General features: G+C 46.7%; 1 pseudogene; it reads right to left on the bottom strand.

Annotated features, from left to right (window-relative positions):
* Positions 1 to 1,545: 1,545 nt before the first annotated feature.
* LOC129678784 (RAD51-associated protein 1-like) overlaps positions 1,546 to 20,579 on the bottom strand; it is a 33,596-nt pseudogene continuing 14,562 nt past the window's right edge.

Raw genomic sequence — 20,579 nt, forward strand, 5'->3', positions numbered from 1 at the left:
TTTGTGTTCAAGTGCCCACAGGGTGTTAGATACTTTCTAGGCTTGGAGTCTCTGTCTCTGGAGAGTCACATTCAAGGTGAGGGAACAGACAACAGAAGAGGAGATTCTCTCTCTCACATATACACCCGTGTACACACATCACATATTATAAGAAAAGAAATAAAACATTGGTGGGAAAGAAGAAAAGGTGTGTGTGTGTGTGTGTGTGTGTGTGTGTGTGTGTGTGTGTGTTCACTTTTAAGTAGACAGTTCTGGAAAGGCAACTCTGACATGATGGCACTTGGATAAAGACATGGGAAACACAAGGAACCTGCTCCGTGCCGTTTAGATGAGTGTTGCAGGTTGAGACAGCACAAGAAACACGGACACAGCAGGTCTGAAGAAGAGCAAGGAGGGAGGTGGGAAGGGGGAGCAAGATCAGATCAGGTCTTTGCTCTGGTTTGAGTGTCAGTGCCGTATCAGAATTCACGTGGAATCCCCTGATTTCCACTGTGGTGTTACTTGAGATGAGAACCTTTGGGAGAGTGATGAAGCCATGAGGGCGTCCCTTGTGAATGGATCTGTGCCTTTCCACCAGGGGAGGACACTGGAAGAGAGCCCTCGCCAGACACTAAACTTGCCTCATGCTATGGTCATGGCTTTCTCCCCCATAAGAAGTTTCTGTGACAAATTATTCCGTTTCACGTGCTTTGTCAAAGCATAAACAGGCAGGAACAGAAGTCTCTGGAGGTTTCAGGCTAGAGTGACAAAGCTCCACCTTGTCAGTATAGGCTGGCTGGTGACCAGAAATGAGTTGAGGGGCAGCAGAGATATGGCCAGGAGGCTGTGGTCACAACCCAGGTGAGAGGGAACAACGGTATGGGACAGTCTACACTTATGGAGATAGGGTCAAACTCTGGACATGCTTATAAAGGAAGATTGACCAAAGCCTCCAGCACACTGAAAATAAAGGAAAAACAGGATAGTAATGCTTTTAGCAGGGTTTTCCTGTTATTAAGGGAGAATTTGTTTGTCTGTTTTTAATATTTCAGTAATCTGTGGTGATACAATGACAATACTTTATTTTAGTTCATTAGAAGAGAACTAACCTGAAGAATGCAGGCATTAATAATAATCTGAGGTATATAAATTGTGTTTTAATAACTCAAAATATTTGCATTTTTTTAGTACTCCTGTAGAGACAGAAATTCTTATTTCTCATATGGGCCCTTGGAGTTGAAGGATCTGTGCATACCCTGAGTTGCCATTTTCTTACTATGCTCGCCTCCATTCCTTGCTCATCCAGAATTATTCAAACCCCATTTACCTGTGTGTGACCTCCCCATTGTGAGCTGTGAGGGTCATAACTGGCCTCATTTTCCTCCCTCATGATTTTCCTAGGCTTCAGCTTCTCTCTGCTTTTCAGTGATCGTTAATATCCACCTCAACGCTTTCAGTGAGCTCTTGAAGGCATTTCTAGAAAAGAGGAACTCTCAGAAGAAGAGCCACCCTGGCTGTCTGCTGGGGACCAAATCAAAGCTGGGGAAGGATAATGCCAGCTGAGCATCAGCATTCTCCCTTCTCTGTCTTCTCATTACTGAGATGAGAATAAGCAGCCACAGAGCCACCCGCTGCCAGGAGCCACCCGCTGCCATGGAGCAGCTCATTGCTGGTGTAGGGCAAGGATGGAGAGACTACACCCTCTCAAGCCATGAACCAAAATAAATCCTTCCTCTCCCAAGTTGCAGCAAAAAGAGAAGCAACTAATGGACCTCCTCAGGCTTCTGTTGTCAGGCTCCCTGATGCACTCCATCACCATGTCATCCACCTCCCCAGTTTCTGTTACATGGTCTTTTTAGTTTTGATCTACCTTTGAGAGCCCCTGAGGTGGTTCTTCAGCCTGAAAGGAAGAGAAGGCTTGACCCGAGAGAAAGGCGCTGTGGGAGTGGGCTGGACTTCTCCATGTCCCCAGCTATAGCTATTCCTCTTTTTGTCCCTACCACCCTGCCATCCAGCCAAACCTCTTTGATTATCTCAGGGCTCCCCTACCACGAGTCAACTTAGAGCCAACTTTCTTTCTTGTCTCTTCTAACTTCCTTTTCCTTTCCCATAGCACCAACTCAGGCCATCACCCTGTTTCTCCTGGCCTGGAGAAGGCAGGCTTCCCTGAAGTCTGGAATGGGGCAAGACCTTTTGTGGAAGCAGCCAGAAGTCTCCTGTACATAGCTAGGTTTCTGCAGGCTGAAACAGTATTTCCTCTGCTGTCTTACATCAGCGTTTGCTTCCCATTGAGTTCTGTGGGCCCTGGCATCCTGAGGCCACTCTCTCTTTAACTACATCTCTCAGGACTCCCTTTGTTAGTTTTTTTCACCAGTGGGACCAGGCCCAGCTGCCCTAAGCTCATGTTTTCTCTTGTCCCTAATGCTGTCTGAGCTTTGGGGGAGAGAGTGGTGTCTTTCTGGCTCCTGGCAGGGTTAGGATGTTCATCCATTTTCTGATTCCCCTGCTTGTCCTCCAATTAGAGATTTAGAGAATTAGAGATTGCCTGCCTCAGGGATGTACCCCATGGACTACCCAAGATGTGTTTACATAGCTCCAACGCTGTCTACCCTTGGGACCAGCGGCATACGAGTCTGTGGTCTCTGGGTTGCCTTCAGGAAAGACCACCTCATTCTCTACTCTTGCCCTCCTTTCCTAGGCTCTTCATGCAGCCTGTGGCTCTCTTATACACTCCAGGGGTGCTGGTTATTCAGTTTGAATTCAGCATCTGCAAATTCATAGAGGCCAACTTGCAAATGTATGGAATGCAGCATGCACTGAGAGCACTGTGCTGGAGACGTGTTCAGCGCACACGAGGCCTTGGGCTCAGCTCCTTTCTCTTGGGCTGGTTCCCCTCCCTGTTAGCAGCTCTTCCTGGCTGGTGTCCCATGGCTCTGGCATCTTCAAAATCTTGGGATCTCCAATGAAATCCAGGCTTCACACAATGGCCTCAGTGGGCCTCCACTCTGGGACACCCCAGCCACACAGCTGGTCTCAAACGGCTTTCCTTTGTCATGGAGGGGTATTCCCTAACTCCTTTCTTGTATCCTTGACTCTAAGGCCAGAACCACATGACCCAGTTATCCTACTTGCAGGGACTGGAACATGGCCCCCTTGTTCAATCACATCTTCACCAGCCTTCTGTTTTCAGTGGTTTCCTTCACTGGCTCTGTAGACCAGGCTGGCCTTGAATTCAGTCTGCCTTCCTAGTGCTGGGATTAAAGGCCTGTGATACCAAGCCCAGTCCTAAGATGCTGGTGGGGTCTTGCTCTGATACCACCACATCAGGATTTTCTTTAATCTGTTTATCTCCTTGAACACAGAACTTAGCTCTGCTAAAATTTCTGGTACCTCCTTTCTCCTCAAACTGCACATTTTGTATTTTTTCCTTGATCAGCTTGCTCCTTTTTATTATGTATCTGCATAAGAGTGACCAACCACTTATAACCGGAGGACACAGTCAGTACTAGTCTGTTTTAAACTCTCTTCTGCCATCAGGCAATGGTGCTGCCTGCTTTAATCCCAGCACTTGGGAGGCAGAGGCAGGTGGATCTCTATGAGTTTGAGGCCACCCTGGTCTACAGATTGAGTTCCAGGACAGCCAAGGCTACACAGAGAAACCCTGCCTCAAAAAAACAAAAAGAAAAAAATCAACAAAACAAAACATAAAATTTCCTCTTCCAAAGCTGTTACTTCATAACTCTCAGGCAGATTTTTTTTTTTTTGACAAGGGAAGAAATTAGGCACATTCTTGACCAAAATATCACAAGAAGAGTCTCCAGGCTACATAATAATATTCTTCTCCTCTGAAACCTCTTGGGACAGGTCCCCATAGTTCAAATCACCCTCATGGTGAAGAGACACCAGGACCATAACAACTCTTTTTTTTTTAATAGGCAAATGCTCACTTCAATCATAATTCAAAACTGCTTCTCATGGTAACATGGATGTTTCATAGCTGAGAACTAGGCGAGGCATTATATTTTATGATAAACTAATTTTTTATTAAATAGTGATCAAAAACAGGTTTATATTCTCACCATAAAAAGAATTACTTTTATTGACAATATCTAAGCTTCTTGAAAAAGCTGAATTGGCTAATATGATAGGAGTGAGAAGCTGACAGGCAGTCTTTCACGCTCTGGCTTCAACTGAAGTGATGAAGACACTGCTTTACCTTGCTTATGCTGACCACAGAAGACTTCTTTCACTAATCTATAGACAGACAGGTGGATACATGGTATCAAAGAACACATTTTAAAATCTTTTCACTGTTATTAAAAGTTTTAACAATGAATAGTCCATAAAGTGTTATTAAATTCTATCTGCTGTACAAGAACCATCTCTTCCCATGCTGCAGTAATCATTTTAATACGTACAAAAGCAGAATTCTTACTAAGAAAGACCTAGATAGAGACAGCAAGCTTGTAATAAACCTAAAGAAACATAGTGGTGGGGTAAATTTCAGAAATGCCTCCTGATATAACTCAGGCTGCCCACCCTTGCCAGACAGAGCCGGGAGTCATATATAACTACAGACACGATGCAGAGTCTCAAGTGATGACTTCTAAAATGTAAGAAAACACAACACGTTCTTCAGGCGTGGCACAAGGGCTCCCGAGGACCCTTTGCTGAAGGACAGAGGAGCTTTGATGAGGCCAGAATCACAAAACAGGCAGAGGTCCTTCATGTGACCTGTTAAAGGTTCTCCATGCGAAAGCTGAATACGACAACCTGCTTGCAGGACTGAGGGTCCCAGCGGTCCTTTCCTGCTACTTCACGTGGCTGCTTGCAGCACTTGGGTGCAAATGCTTAATTGGTGCTAATAGGGAGAGGCCCAGGCATGGCTCTGACTTGGGGACTTGGGGGTGCTCCTGCCAGGGCATTGTGTTGGAGCTTCTGCTCCCCGAGGGAGGCGGCTGGTGGGACCCCCATGGGCCTCTTGCCTTCAGATGAAGGACCGCACATGTTTGCTGGTTTCCTAGTGGTCTCTGAAAAAAGACCAACAGCCTGGGGTAAAGATGGAGATCCTGACCTGATGGAAGCTGGAGCTGGGTCTGATGCCTCATATTTGGGTTTTGGGATTTTGTGTCCTTCCTTCCTTCCTTCCTTCCTTCCTTCCTTCCTTCCTTCCTTCCTTCCTTCCTTCCTTCCTTCCTTCCTTCCTTTTTTCCTTCCTTCCTTCCTTTCTTTCCCACTGTGGTTTTTTTCTATATTGCTTTCTTCTTTGTTTCTCATGTTTTCTCACAGCACAGTCCTCATCACTTTCTTCACTATCATCAAAATCAGAATCACTTTCTGAATCTCCACCATTTGCAGTGTCTGGCTCAGTGTCAGTAGCACCGCTGCTATCTCTGCCTTCCAAAAGCACCCTCCTCCTTCGAGCCCCAGCTTCAGACATTGCTGTTCTCTCCCCTTCAACACCGACGGCATCCCCCTCCATGATCTTATCCAAATCTTTATCATCACTGGCTACACTGCAGTTAGAAACACGAGATTTATGTGTTATTTCTGTTTTCCTATCGCCTTGTTTGTCAGTGCTTTTCTCTTGAGACTTCTTCACTTGGTTGCTGAGTGCTGGAAGTTCCTTCACGGATAAAGCCAGAGCAACTTCTAGGCCTCATGGAAGACCTTGTCATCTAAAGCTACCCTTTTTTTTAAGGGGGTTTTGTTGATAAGATGTCTTCTTTTTGGACATTCTTCAAGTTAGGTTTTGGTTTGTTTTGCTTTAACTCCTTTGGCACTGTTTTGGATTTTTTGTTTATAGGCATGGTTGAAGAAATAAAATCATCATCAGAATCGCTACCAGACTCCTCAAACTGTGAGTAATCAACTGTTTCTTTTTGTTGTTGTTGTTTTTTAATTTCTGGTAGGGCGCACCATGGTGTCCTTCCACAGCTTATAGCTGCAGCGCTCTGTGGATGGAGAGCAGCGACTCTTACATAGAAAAACATTTAGTTGGGGCTGACTTACGGGTCAGAGGCTTAGACCATTATCATCACGGTAGGCAGCATGGCAGCATGCAAGCAGACACGGTGCTAGAGAAGGAGCTGAGAGTTCTACATCTGGATAGGTAGGTGCAGGAAGAGAGGGTGAGCCACTGAGGTGGATTAAGGATCTGAAACCTCAAAGCTTGCTGCCAGTGACACACTTCCTCCAACAAGGTCGCAGCTCCTCATCCTTTCAAATAATGCCACTCCCTATGAGCCTATGGGGGCCATTTCATTCAAACCACCACACAGTCCCTATGTTTTCTTATCTGGAAATGAGAGAAACTGCAGTGTGTTCACTGAGTTGGGTGATCAGGATGATGGCTGCATCTCCTGCATTCGGATCAGTGCCCAGAATGCAGCAGACAGTCCGTGGAATTTAGTTATTGACGCTTAGCGGTGCCAGGGAAAGCTTGGAAAGGGTAGCGCTCAAGCCTGTGGCTGTCCACACAGCCGCCATCACCCCGCCCACTGCCCCAGCACAGCACTCCTCAGCTGTGGTCCCATATAGGGCTCACTCTGAGTTATGCCCCTCTGCTCAGAGCATTCCCTTGTCCTTTGAGATTCCCAGTTTTCCCCTGGGAGCCCTAAACAAGCAAAGGACAAAGTCAAGCAGTGAGGGGGTTATCTCCACTCAGGCTGTGGAGAATCTTGTGAGGTCAGTCATGTTCCCCCAGCCATGTTGCTCATTGCAGGCTGGAGTTTTCCCCAGACAGGCTTGTTCCAGTGTGCTTGGGCTTCCAGGAGCAATCCACTGTGAGAGGGAGAGTGAGCTCGTCTCTACTCAGTGCTTAGAAATCCACGGGTTTATCTACAGGACTAATGAATTCCGCCAACTTGATAATCAGCAGGCATGGAAGAGTCACCCAGAGCTAATTCTTTCTAGAATGTGTGGTAATTAGTTTAAAATGACTTATTTAGTAAGATGTGATGGTAAGGCTAATGTTTCTTCCCAGATGTGAGCCTATTAGTTGTATAGGTGAAGCAGAGAACAGGGCAGTCACACAGTGGGGTGGTCTTGGAGGGCTTTCTCTTCCTCAGCCCGTTAGTTCTGCCTTGAGTGGGAGATGGATTGGTTTCTGCCTCTAGGATAGAATGACAGCCAGAGCTTGCTTCCCTCTGTCTGAGAGACATAACCACATCAGCCAGCTGTTTTCTTCGTGCTTCATTTGGGTGAGATCACACCCCTTAAAAACACCCCCACACCCCATAAAGCCAGCACTATCACCAGCTCTTCAGCCCAAGAGCTGTTGAAGCTATATCCACTTACCCACAAGGACCCACTGACTAAACTCCAACTCTATCTTTTAATAAAGATCTCTACCCTTTCCATTTGACCATGGTGACCATGACAACCGATGGATGCCTATAAACCAGAAATTCGGAAAAAGGCTGTGACCCTAATAGACACTGGAGTGAGTTCAGAGTCTAAATATGACACTGAATTTCAGATCTCTCCTGCCCCCTCTTAGCAGTGTTTTGGATGACCTGGTCAACTTCTGGCCACCTAATGGATTTATATAGCACACTTTGTACTTGACTTTTAGTGTCTATGTCTTGCTACTTCTTTTTCACTCACAATAATCTGGTCCTTTATTCAGTCTCATGGGGTTCTTTAATCTATTTCTGGGATTAAATTTGGGATTAATAAATCACATGTAAAGGTTGACAGTTGCTAAAACTCCACCCTTTAATGTTCCTTCCCTTTCTCCTTCATAGAAACCCATGTCTTCTTCCCATGCTCAGTTTGGGAGGTGCACATGGAAAGCTGAGAATCTTTAGAGGTAAGAGAATGCTATCCAATGATCGAAAAGGAAACAGAGGCAAGGGTTGAACTAGATAAACTGTCCAAGAAGTAGGGCACCCTGGAGTCAGATAGAAAGAGCCGAACACTGGCATAATGGTTAGAGCTGGTGAGTTTGGGGCTGAAGTGGGTGGCTGTGGGTAAGTGATACAGCCTCCAGCAGGTCTTGAGCTGTAGAACTAATGATGGAGATGTCTTTTTACAAAGCAGGTGGATACCTTAAAAAGGTCAATGTGTCATCTGTGACTGCTTTGTCTACGAGGTTGCTGTGTGCCCAAAAAGGACCAGAAAGGGCTGTCTTGGCATGGTTGGCATCTAGAAGGGCAATCCATACCTTTTAGATCAGTGGTGGTCTCTCTCTTGAGAGTTCAGGAACCAGAATAATCATGTCCATCAGACTCTTCTCAGTAGCATTAACCAAGCATCAAATGTTAGCATAAACCCAAAAGGAAGGTGTGACTGACATAGCCGGAGCGTCACTTGGTCTTTGGTCCTGATACCCTTGACCAGCGAGCTTTGTGTCCCCGGGATTCTGGATTACCTTGGCAGAGGACCTACCTTCTGGAAACCTTCACCCTGACCCAAGGCATGAAGAACAGAGGTGTGTGGGAAGGTACAGAAAACTCTTTCCCAGACTCAGCAGGCGTCTAGCTCTCTCAAGTTTGATGAAACTGAAATAGTAGTTGTAGCAGAAAGAGAATTTTCATCATCTGTAAAATGGGTACCAGTGGAGTCTGCTGGCATGGTTTGCTGTGAACTGGGTGGAGGAGTACAGGATATCCAGCCTAGGATTCAGGATAGAAAGAGAACATACTGTATTGCATTCCCCCTTCTCGGTATTACAAGTAAAACTCACACACAGAAAGCCTGGAGTGGGTTCGTCCTATAAAACCCACTTTCTCTGTCTGCCTGACACCAGAAGGCACCTATCCTAGACAACTATGACAATTTTATTTGTTGTGGTAAGTGTGGATGATGTCTTCTGCTAGGCCTTTTGCTCAGGTTCTCAGAACTCAGGCCACTGGAAGGGAAGGGTACTAGGCTGCTGAAAGGTTCTGTGGCTGAGAATTTGAAAGGAGAATTTGAAATGTTTTGGAGTATGTTCAATTACACTTTTAAATATTGTGTAAGGAAGGAGACATTTATGTTGAAGCTATCAAGTGTGATCGCTGTAATGCAAACAAATTAGATGTTGTCTATTTTTTTTTTTTTTTTTTTTTTTTTTTTGTAGATTTAAAAGTCAGGACTTGCCTCAGCAGCAGGGGCCCAGAGTAGAACCTGAGTGGGAGGTTCAGGCTGATGTTGTGAGTGTGTGTTGGGAGATGCCAGAGATGTGTAGATGCTTCAAGCATAAATTTATCTGAGATTTCCTCCAAGGCTAGCCAAGGAAAAAAGGAACTCAGGGCACTGGGCTTGACATCACTATTATTAAGGTAAGATGGTACTAGAATCACTTGTGACGCCCTCTTTGACCTGTGCCAATGCCACAGGGAATGAGAGAAGAATTAGAAGGCTTCCTGGTCAGAGGCCTGATAAGAGTAGACACAGCAGGGTGTCACTCTTGGTCCTTCCATGCTCTGGGTACGGAGATCATGTGCAGAAAGGGTGAGGGTGGACGTCCAGCTTTCTCATGGGGATGATGGGCCCAGCTGGCCAGGAGCACAGTGAAATGCTAACCTCACATGTCTTTCAGCAGTGGTCCCCAAAGGGAGGGTGTCTGGAAAATAGGACATGGCAGAACTGTGCCTGGGCTCATGAGAGCCAGTCACAGGGACCAGCAGATTCTATTCTCCCAGGACTTTTAACTCTTCTTCTCCTTCTTCTCCTCTGTCATATTCTTCTTCTTCATCTTCTTCTTCTTTATTTAAAAGATGTTTGATAGTAGTTTTAATCATGCTTATGGAGGAAAAAATAGTAGATATACCTTATCCACATGCTGCCTTAGCCCAGAAGCCCACTTTTGTTTTGGAGAGTGAACTAAATTATTTAGGAAATTATTTAGTTCATCTAAGTTTTTAACTTTATTGGTCCAGGATTGTTCATTTATTTTCATGTGACACTTATTTAAAGTTCTATTGGGTTTCATTCCCCTTGTATTTTATTTGTACTTTTTCTTTGCCAAATTGCGCTGCAGTTTCAAAGGTTTGGCCTGTCTGTATTCTCCATCTGTCCCATGTTGGAACAGGCCTGGCTGGTTACCAGATTGGGCACTTTGTGTTGAGTCCACTTTCACCTCAGAGATAGAACATTTAAGTTGTCACGCTAAAAGACTGTGTGGCTTTACACAATCACAGTCTACTGACCTTTTCCCCACCTAGAATAAGGCTGTTTTAACACCATTCTATCAAAGTGGAAGTGTGTGTGTATCTCTCTGTGTGTGTATTAAGAGTTCGGTGGCTTTGAACTATCTTTATAAAAGCTCTTTTTTTGTTTTGCTTTGTGTGATTATTTATTTGTGTGTTTGTTTGAAGATTTTGACTGTTCTGACTTTATGATCCAGGGTGGCCTTCAACCAGAGATCCTCCTGCCTTGGCCTCTCAAGTGCTGGGAGTCTAAGCGTGCAGCACGTGCCTGGCTGCAAGTGACATCTAGCTAACCTAAACACTGCAATGCAAGGTGAAGGCAGATTCCTCCTTTAGAAGTCTCTCTAGGTAATCGATGAGTGAGAAGTTAACAACCAAAGATAAGGTTGAAAATTAATGTCCATGCCTTATACTCTTCACTTTTCAGAATACTTAAAGGTAGCAGTCAATGGAATTAAAGCCATCGTAAATGCCCCACGTTAGGGCTGTTTGAATATTTTAAGTGGCTTTGACTGCTGGTGGCTGTCAGAATGCATCTATTCGTGTCTGGCTGTCTGCATGTGGTGATGGTGGGAAATGAGAGCAGGAGAAAGTCTTGGCTGACATTTAATTCTCAGCTTACTGCAGGCATCTCACTGTTAGGGCTTTTGCTTCCTGGCATGGAGATGTGTCCCCGCTTGGAGCAGGACTTTTCCCCCTGCCATCCACAGCATTTTAAATACACGGTAATCACTTATGTGTGGAGTTATTTGTGTGGCACTTGGTGAAAGCCTTAGGAAAACAATTGCTGTTCTCTTGTCCCTTACAAGCCCCTTGTGAGGCGATCACATCAAACTCTGAAGATACGGAGGCAAACCACCGCTTGCCAAGATCCCAAGGATAAGTGGGAATCCAAGCTGCCATCCCAGGACTGCCCACAGGCTCTGGATATCTCTACTTGTGCTGGAAGCTTCCTATCTCTGCAGGATACACTTCTGATTCAAAGAGATTTTCAGAAAATCTGCAGAATGACCATAGGGGCAGCAGTAAGTGGCAGGGGCCCAGGGCCCAGGACAGAAGGATTCCTCTCTCTGGACAATAACTTTCCCAAATGCAGTCTCCTAGAAGGGTCCATGCGGGCCACTGCTTTAATTATTTATTCATTTACTTTTTATTTTTGCAAGTGCTACGGATTAAACATGGGCCTCATGTATTCTGGGAATGAGCTCTACCACTGAGACCTATGTTCTACTTCGGACCAAAGAGAAATTGAGCATCACCTTTGGAACCATGGTCTGGCTTGTTTCCTAGGTGGTAGGGAGGTAGAGGTGGTGGCCATTGTCCTGGAGACCCAGAATTGGTCAGATACTGACTGAATCTGGAAGCAGTCAGACAGCCTCTTTGTGGCAGTGTGCGACTGGAAAGGAGAGTTAGAAAAATGAATCCCACACTTGGCAGCAGTTGCTACCATTTTCTCAAGGGGTAGCCTCTTTATGGGGACAAAGAATGGATAGCTCCAAGAGAGCAGGCTGGAGGAACGGGGTGGAGTGGGGCAGCTGTGGGCTCTCAGAGGACCCTACACCACACCCCGCCTGTTACCCAGACCCTGGCTGATGTCACTCTCTGAAAGTCAGGATTCATGGCTGGGAACCCCTCCCTAGCTCTTCGCCCTGAGCTGCGCTAGAGAATAAAAAAAGAGCTTATGGAATGAATGTGCCCACCTTCCTGCTGCCCCAGGGTCCCTCAAGGGAGGAGTGTGTGTGTGTGTGTGTGTGTGTGTGTGTGTGTGTGTGTGTAGAGCAGCTGAAGAGACTTCCTGTTCTAGGAAGCACCATGCCCACACACCTCTGATGCTCTCTGCAGCTCTGTGCAATCAACACTATTAATTCCATTTTACAGATGAAGAGACTGGCATTCCAAGTGCTTATCAACACGCCTAAGATGATGTAGCTAATTAGGAATGGAAAGCAGGCTCATTCGCATCCCCAATGAGCCGAAGAACCTGTGGGTGTGTCTCTCTGAGGCTTTGGTTTCCTCGGATTTAAAACAACTATCATTTTAATTCCTTCAGCTCAAATGGTCTGCTGCTCTCTAGGGCTCTCCTCCCTGAGCATTTACCCGAGAGTACAGAGGACAAAAATTCCTGTTTGATCTCCTTGTATGATGAAGGTCCCTGATAAAGTTCCAACTTCTCTCTGGCTTCTCGGAAGACATTGGAAGTATACAGGAAGAATGCTTGTCAACGGCCACAGGGCCCCTCAGTTAAAAGAGATTTTTTTTTTTAACCACTGCAAGTTGGAGAGGCTGAGCCCCGACCAACGTCTTGAGGGGCAAAGGGGGTGTACCTTGTCTTTGTGTCTCTCTGAGGGAGGAGGCTCCCTGACTTCTTTGCCTCTGAACTACTGTTCTCTCCTCTCGGAAGCCATTTGAATTTAGCTCTTCCAAAGGGCCTGTGGGAAGCACCTGTTTTAACTTCAGAGCACATTCGCCTTCACGTCCCAGCAAGGCCAACAAAGCCCTTCTATTTCCAGATCTGGGGTAAAATCTCCCATCTCTGCGGGGTCAGTTTTGGCATGTCTATAGCTCTTCTGCAGCGATCTCTGTGCTTACCCTGCCTGGGCAAGCCAGTGTCTCGAATGGTTTTCCAACCAGAACATGGCCCACCTGGGAAGACTCCCAGCTCAGCATCACCAGCTACCGGGAAACTAGGCCTGGTTCTTGGTCTGAGGAGACCTCTACGCCAAAGTCAGAAACACTCCACGGCAAACTGAGGTGGGGCTGAGTCAGCACCGGTCCCTGCTGGTTCTCAGATGCCTTATTTGTTAGCTTTCCATTTGCTGAATCCCCATCTTGTGCAGAGCGTGGACCACGAAAGCTGTGGAAGGAGCGGTTGCCTGGGGTGGGAGACATACAGCTGAGCCTAGATTCTGTCTCAGTCTTCTGCTCTGAGTGTGTATGAGGCAGGCAGTCTGACACATCAGCAGACTTCTTTACAGAGGAACACATGTGTGATCCAGTCATGATTAAAGAACTAGCAAGGAGAGCCTTCTATGGACCTCCAGGGAAAGATCTTCTGACAAAAAAGAGAGTTGTGCAAAGAGGTTGTCTTCCCTTCTGATTAGGTCATGATGGGCCTGGGGGTTCACACCCATCTTCCACTTTGCAGGATCCAGGCTGACACTGTGGACAGCAGAGAAGAGCAGAAAGCAACTGGCTCTTGGTGACTTCACCACACAGAATTAAGCAAGCTGAGCATTTCCTGTCTGTACTTCTTGATGGGATGGATGATCAATATCTATATTGCTCAAGGCTATTCAGTTGGGATATTCCATACTAAGAGAAAAGCAATACATGCAGGAAACAGAATCTTCCAGGGAGATCAGCATCTGAAGAAGATAGGAAATGCTCCTGTCAGGCCCTGGAGAGAATTCACCAAGCCATACCTGTAATTAACAGCCTAGTCTTATAGCTTAGAAAAAGGCATTCATAGAAACAGTATGTGAAGTGAATTACAATTCTCCAGAGATTTCCACAAATGCCAGGGGTAGTCTCCTGGCATTCATAATTGGCATTCAACTAACAATTGCTCCTAACACTCCGGAATTTCTGTCTTCTGTTTTGACAAGTGGTAAATGTATAGGAACTTCTACCATTAACTTACTACATAAGCTGGGTATCTTTTAACCACATGAATATTTATCTTTCCATTGATTGCTCTAGTAATTTCAGACTTTGTAAGTAGGAGTATTAAAAACGGGCCTCACCTGTGGTCCTGCCTCACTATCAGGGTCTGCAATCACTTCTGTTATTCTCAAAGACAAAATTGGGGGGTAAAACACAGAGTCTATCATCTCTTCATTATTCCAGGTGTTTGCTGTTGCCTTGGTTATCATAAATCAAATGTAATAAAAACAGGTATTTGGGTCTCCATTAGTTTTTTTTTTTTTGTTGTTGTTGTTGTGATAAAGTGCCAGGACCAAGGGAACTCACAGAAGGAAGAGGTTGTTTTGGCTTATGGTTCCAGAGGGATAAAGGTCCATCAAGGTGGAAAGGCATGACAACAGGCAGTAGACAGGACAGTCACAGCAGGAATCTGTGACTCAAAGATCACTCTCAGTGATGTACTTCCGCCAGCAAGGATGTGAGCTTGGAGTCAAGTGTTCAAGTACCAGAGCCTCTGGAGGCACAGTCAGACCACACCAGGGCGGAAACATACAACATGCTTTCATCACTCAAAGGAAGGAGACCACTTGCAGAATTTATCACAAAGTGCTTCCATTCTAGCCACATGACCCAAGTCTCCCTCCATAGCAGGCAGGGTTGAAAATGAGCGAGTGGAATCAGTGGAATCAGCCTGCAACATCTGCTCTCTCTTACTCAGGAAGTCCAGAATCTGTGTCTGACCCTCCTGTTTACAGAGCTCTGACTACAGTTCACTCCTGTTAATAAGATATTCTGGAACTAGATTTGGAAGCCACGGTGCAAATGAAATCCCTCTTTTACCCCCATCATGGTAACATCAGGGAAGCTCTGGCCAACATGGTTTTTCCAGAGAGTTCTGTTCCCTGGGCAACATCATCTCTGGGCAACCAGGCAGCTGTGAGCCTTTGGTGGTGACCATGACTTTTGGACTTCAGGCAGTGGCAGGGGCTCTGTGCGTGATCTTTGGAATCATTACTATGAAAAATAAGCATGAGTATCTGGGATAGGCAAGGGCTGGCAAACTGGACTCTTATTCTCTAGCCTGTCTACGAGTCTGTCCAGCGTCTAATGCTTCAGTGAGTGAGTGGCTGCAAACCTCAAGGGACAGAGGCCCAGGTCATCCTCTCTCCTAGTACAGCTGAGGGTTCAGAAGGCTCCTCAACTCCCACATTGTTAGGTTCTAGGGGTCTCCAGGAGGCCTCCCAGAACTCACCGATAGCTATTACAGTAAAGGCTGTGGTTTACTGTGGGAAAATATTGAAATCAGCCAAGGGAAGAGTCTAGGAATTGTAGCATGGAGTTTTAGTGTTCACACCCAAGCTCCAGGTGCATCTGTCTTTCCGTATCTATGTAACAACGTGCACTGGGGTAGCCAGGAGCACTCACCCCTTTATCTCTTCTGAGTAAAATAACAACAGCTTCTGGTTTCTTCTTTGAACCCCACCCAATACAGGGCAGGGAGGTTCATCCTCTGCCACCCCATTTCCTGGCAGACGGCGTGAAATAGACAAGGAGGAAAGGTCAGTATGGCATCCTGTACAGATTGTGGGACACATCAGACAACGGTCTGAATCTCCTGAAGCACAGGTTTCTGACAAACTGTGACTGACCACTGTGTTAGTCAGGGCTCTCCAGAGCAAAGGAACGTACAGAACACATCTCTCCGTGTATAAAAAGGGGGATTTGTTAGAGTCATTTACCCTCTGTTGTCCAGCTCATCTAACAGCGGCTGCCTCCAAGAATCCAGTAGTTCAGTCAATGAGGCTGGATGTCTTTGCTGGTTTTCAGTGTACACTGGAATCTCAAAGGAGTAGGCCCTAATGCCAGGGATGGAATGGACTAGCAAGGCAAGAGCCATCCAGCAAGGAGAGCAGCTTTTTTCTTTTATATAGTCTGCCAGCAGGAGGCATGTCAGATTAGAGACGGGTCTTCCTACCTCAAATGATTTTTCATAACTTCATGTCTTCCCAGTTCGAAGACACAGATTAGAACTGGATCTTCCCTCTTGGAATGATTTAATTAAGAAGAAATTCCTCCCAAGTGTGCCCAGCCAGTTTTGAGTTTTTAGTTCATTCCAGATGTAGTCAAGTTGACAACCAAGAATAGTCGTCAGAGTCTGTGATCCTGGAGTCTTCCAGGGCAAGAGGCTTAAGGGCGATTGCTTTCTATGAACTCCCTTTGACTTCGAATGGTGGAAGATCCCTGTGGGTCCTGTCAAAAGATCCACTCAGGTGGAGACTGACCTTAGCGTAGGGAGTAGAAGAGATGATTGGCTTAGAGGCTGGGGAGAGAAAACGCAACCCAAATGGAGATGTTTGCGCACAAATCAAGGAAGCTGATACATGTGGTTCAGGGTGTTCCAGGAGCATCCCTGGGAATGTTTACAAGACAGAAATACCCTTGAGTCCAGAGGAAATCATCCCAGGAGTGAGCATGGAAGGAGCACGTCTCCTCCTTGCAGGACTCCTAAGCATCCTTCTTTCCTCCACAGGCTGGGTCTGTGGCAGCAAGGAGAAGCCTCCGGCTCAGGCCAAGATCAGGATCCTGCCTCGGCCCTGAGACTTTAGACTTTCATTTCCATTGTTACACCACGACTGTGTTCCTTAGTCCTGCAGTATTGAGCGCGTTACTGGAAGTGACCAGAAGATCCAGGGGCTTCATTTTCACCAGAGTTGGGAGAAGATGGGATTAAAAAAAAAAAAACAAAAGCTGGAGATGGTGGTGACTTCAGTCTCCATGTGCCTCCTGCTAGGAGTCTCAGTTAGAGCCACACCCGTATCCTCCCAGGAGCCTACCCTGTCGCAGGCCAGCTTGTCAAAGGGATTGCCTCCCTCAGTTTCCCTTCTTATTCCCAGCCCTCTCACCTCCCATCCCTGTTCTCCTCACATCTGATCCCTATCTTTGTTTTCTTCCCCATTCCACCTCCTGCTCAGTTCCCTCTGTCCATTCACTTTGGATAGCTATTCTATTTCCCCTTCTGAGTGACATTCCAGCAGTCTCTTGGGCCCTCCTTGCTGCTTAGCTTCTTTGGGCCTGTGGATTGTAGTATGGTTATCCTGTACTATAGGCCTAATATCCACTTATAAGTGAGCACATACAATGAGTGACCACCTACTAGCCATGCAGGACTCCTAGTGGAAGGAGAGAACAACAACCCACCCACAAAACCTTTGATCCAAAAATTGTCCTGCCTCCAAGAAGTGTGGGGATAAAGAAAGTTTGACCAACCAATGATTGGCCCAACCTGAGACCCATCCCACAGTAAAGAGCCAGCCTATGACACTATTAATGATGCTCTGCTATGCTTGCAGACAGAGGCCTAACATGCCTGTCTTCTAGGAGGCTCCATGCAGCAGCGGATGCTGAGACTTGCAGCCAAGCATAGGGCAACGCTCTGAGGGTCTTGTGGAAGTGTGGGGAAAAAGAAGGACCTGAAGGGGACAGGAACCCCACAAGGAGACCAACAGTGACAAATAACCCTGACCCATGAAGACTTACAGAGACTGAAACATCAACTAAGGAGCATGCATGGTATGGACCTAGGCCTCCTGTGCGTATGTGGCACCTTTGTCTTCAGGTGGGTCACCTGGCAAGTGGAGGGGGGGGTGCTGTTTCTAACATGGACTCTATTGCTTGCTTTTGGATCACTTCCCCCTGATAGCACTGCCTTGTCTGGCCTTAGTGGATGAGGATATGCTCAGTCCTGAGGTGACTTGATGTGTTGGGGAGGGTTGATATGAGGGGAGGGGGAAAGGGAAAGGGAAAAGGAGGAAGAGGAAGGAGGGGAGGGCTGGAAGGAGATGAGGGAGAGGGCTGCTACCCTTGGGATGTGAAGTAAATAAACTTAAAGAATAAAAATTATATAAATAAAGCTGGAGACAAAGACAAAGATGTTCGTTCAGTGTAACAGATACACAGATCTATGTTTTCTTCTAGATGTTTAACCCACTGTGTGTGCACGCACATCTGAATTTCAAGCACCCAGAAGCTGTGTCTGGCTTATGGTAGCCATTCAGTAAGTAATGGATTTGGTGAAGGCAGTGTTTCAAGATATCTCACTAGTCAGCTTCTGTCATGGTATTCTGCTTGACAAATTACTTGAAAAGTAGTGGCATTTCCATCCTGCTCTGGAGTCCGAGTTCTGCAGAACTTGGCTGACTTAGGCTATTTGTAACCGCAGCCTGTGGGTTGCAGATTTCTGGGTCTCTGCCCCATGCATCTCTCATCTTCCTTTGGACGCTGTACACCAAAGATACACTCTTCTTATGTCAAGGGGCAGCCAACTCAGGAGGGCAAGCCTGACCATTCCCTTCTGCCAAGGCAAGTGGCATGAACACCTCCAAAGTCCAGAGGTGGGAATCAAACAGCGTAAGTGAGAATGAAGAACTAAGAGCAAGAGTTCAGTCAACCACAGCTACCACAAAATATTCTTTTGTCAAAACTCGAAAATACATATGGCTCAACTTGTTCCACATTGCATGGGTTCTCAGCAGAGGGAATGAGAGAGCATGGGGCTGCCACCAGGGACTTGGAAGCAGGAGTTCTGAGCTCTTGCTCTTGGTCTTCAGAATAATCCAGAAGAAAAGTGACATGAAGCACCAGAACATCCAGGATGAAAGCAGCTCTGGCCACTTAGCACAGGCAGAACCTGTGTAACTCAAAGGTCCATGCTTGCATGAAGGTTCTGCTGCCGTTGCCCTGAAACTGAAAATGATTTCTGGACAGTGGATTCACGCTTTCATCTTGCCCTGGGCCCTGCAGTTTATGTGGCTGGCGGAGTTCCTAAACATTAACCAATGTCATTCCAGCTCCAGAGGGTCCATTGCTCACAGCACCTTCGTTCGTTCAGCAATAATAATGAAGATTACAGCCATCATTTATCCAGTGTCTATCAGAGGCTGGGCACTACACAGATGAGGACTTTATAAGCAAATCCTTATCCTTATATAATAAGATATTCCAAATTTCACATCAGAGTTTCAGATAACAGGTTAACTTATTAACTCATCCACGAACACAGACAGGATTTGAATCCTAAATCTTTCTAGGAGATGGTTTTGCTGTGATGTTCTAGGAACTGATGTGGCGATTTGGGAATTCCCTGAAGGGAAATACATGCATGACACCTGCAGTGTGCCAGATGCTGTCCTAAGATATATGTGTGTGTGTGTGTGTGTGTGTGTGTGTGTGTGTGTGTGTTCCTTTAGTTCATGTAGTGGGAACTGTTACTAGCCCCATTTAAGAGAGGGGAGCACTGAGGGTTACAGTGGGTAACTGGCCCACAGTCGTGTGGCTGTAAGGTGACAGTGCCCCCACGAGCCCAGGCAATCTGTTTCTAGAGCCTACATGTCAAACATACTCTTTCGACCTTTCATCTGAATTGCCAAGGAGGAAGAGAAGAGCCTTAGAGCTACAGAGTGGCCTGTGCAGGGCTTTGGGGAGTTCTGAAGAGGCCATGGCAGGGGAAGGGAAAGGCCAGAAAGACCCATGAGAATTAGCCAGGGAGAGCAAGCAGGGAAGGAGGGCCTACAAAGTGTTTGGCTGATCTCAAGTCAGTTCCTGGGGGTCCCTGACAAGAGATAAGAGGGGAGCAGGGAAGCTATTTTCATACCGGCCTGCTTACAGAGTTTACATCGTATCCAGTGAAACTCAAACCTTACCCATATACAGCTGGGGCCGCAGAGCCAGGAGGCAGGTGAGCGTGTGGCAGTAGGGGCCCTGAATATGCCATGAGGGGCCTGAGGTCAAGGTGACCCAGGGATGCAGAGGTCAGGGTTATTCCATGACATCAGCAGGCAGATCTGCACATACAGCCAGAGGGGAGCAGCTGTGCAAAACTTAATTCTGCCCTTTCTGAGCCCAAGTCCATAAGGACTTTCCTCCCCTCTGTTCTCAGGGGCTGATCTGGTAATACTGCTCACTTTCAAAGGCAAATCTCTCCAATCACCCAGATTCTGATTCTCTTGGTAGGCCGTTTGTATCTGCCCAGTAAACGCAGGGCTGAGGAAAAGTCCAGCTGGAGAGAGCAGAGTCTAGGACCACTCACGCTGGACCGTGTAACAGAGGGCCTGGGGTGGGGTGTCCTTAAACCCCTCATGCCAGCGGCCTGTGGTCACAGAATGACATCCACTTGGGGCGTGTGCCCGCAGAAGCATCCTTTAACAGGTGAAGACTATAAAGCCGCCCAGTACACTCCAATGCTAGCACCTGAGTCATTGTCATCTCTGTGCAGGTGGCAGAGAGCTACAGCCAAATCCATACAACTGGTTAGGCAATCCTGGTTTCCTAGAAATTCTGAGGAGAGCCTGCAGGTTAGTGAGGGCTAAGGGGGGCGGGGGGAGGAACCTAAGTCCAGGCAACAAGATGGAAGGAGCAGGCTGGTGTGGAGGAAGGGAGGCACAGGAATGAAGGTCTAGACTGAGGCTCCATTCAGAAGTTTATTTATTATTATTATTATTAATTTTTATGTGGACGGGTGTTCTTCCTGCTTGCTTGTCTATGCACCACATTCATGCCTGGTGCTCTCGGAGGCTAAAAGAGGTCATTGGATCCCTGGAAACTGGAGTTACAGATGGCCGTGGGCAGCGTTTGGATGCTGGGGGCTCTGACACGGGTCCTCTGAGGGAGAAGTTAGAGCTACTAACTTCTGACAGGTTCTGAGGCAGAACGGTTGTGTAGACTGGCCTTCTCTGCTCTGACCCATACCTTAGATAAGCAGCTTTGGGGAGAGAGTGGGGGCTTGGGCCCTCAGTTTTGGGGGTATTGGTGGAGCATCAACACTTT

The sequence above is a fragment of the Psammomys obesus genome, unplaced genomic scaffold, assembly GCF_907164565.1.
Source record: "Psammomys obesus unplaced genomic scaffold, mPsaObe1.curated_primary_1811, whole genome shotgun sequence".
In the NCBI taxonomy this organism is placed as follows: Eukaryota; Metazoa; Chordata; class Mammalia; order Rodentia; family Muridae; genus Psammomys; species Psammomys obesus.